Below are 608 nucleotides of genomic sequence, written 5' to 3' on the forward strand. Positions count from 1 at the left end.
GTGGTGCGTCAAAGAACGAAAGGATTTAACGAACACACGCACACACAGACACACGCACAAACACACCCCGCGGGCGCGCGCACGAACACAAAAAAGAGACATAAGGTGGTACGGTGAGGAAACGTAAGGGAGGCGCATGTAACAACTGAACTGCATATGGGAGAGGCAGTGGTGCGTTACTTTATAGGGTAATATTTATAATTGATGTCTCGCACAGATCGGCGAATCCGTGCAGCGACGACCGGTCGGCGGTCCCCCGAAACGGCCTCGGGGGGGGAGGGGGGGGGAGGGCGCGTCGGAGTGATTGTTATCGTTGCGAGAGAGGAAGAAAGGGTGGCCCGATTTTCTCTCGACCACGATACTCGACCCCTTCTTCTTGTTATTAATCGTGAATGGACCCTCCACTCCGCTCCTCTTCTCTCCCCGTACCTCCTCTCTCTCTCTCTCTCTCTCTCTCTCTCTCTCTCTCTCTCTTCTACATTCTTTCTCTCGGTCCCACTCCCCCCTCGTTCTATGAGCCCCCTGTTCTCTCTGTGAACGATCGACGGCCACGGGGAGACGACGGGCGCGGGAGGGTGGCGAAGACGTCGTCGCCGCCGTCGTCGTCG

The sequence above is a fragment of the Trachymyrmex septentrionalis genome, unplaced genomic scaffold (genome assembly GCF_001594115.1).
Source record: "Trachymyrmex septentrionalis isolate Tsep2-gDNA-1 unplaced genomic scaffold, Tsep1.0 scaffold132, whole genome shotgun sequence".
Taxonomy (NCBI): Eukaryota; Metazoa; Arthropoda; class Insecta; order Hymenoptera; family Formicidae; genus Trachymyrmex; species Trachymyrmex septentrionalis.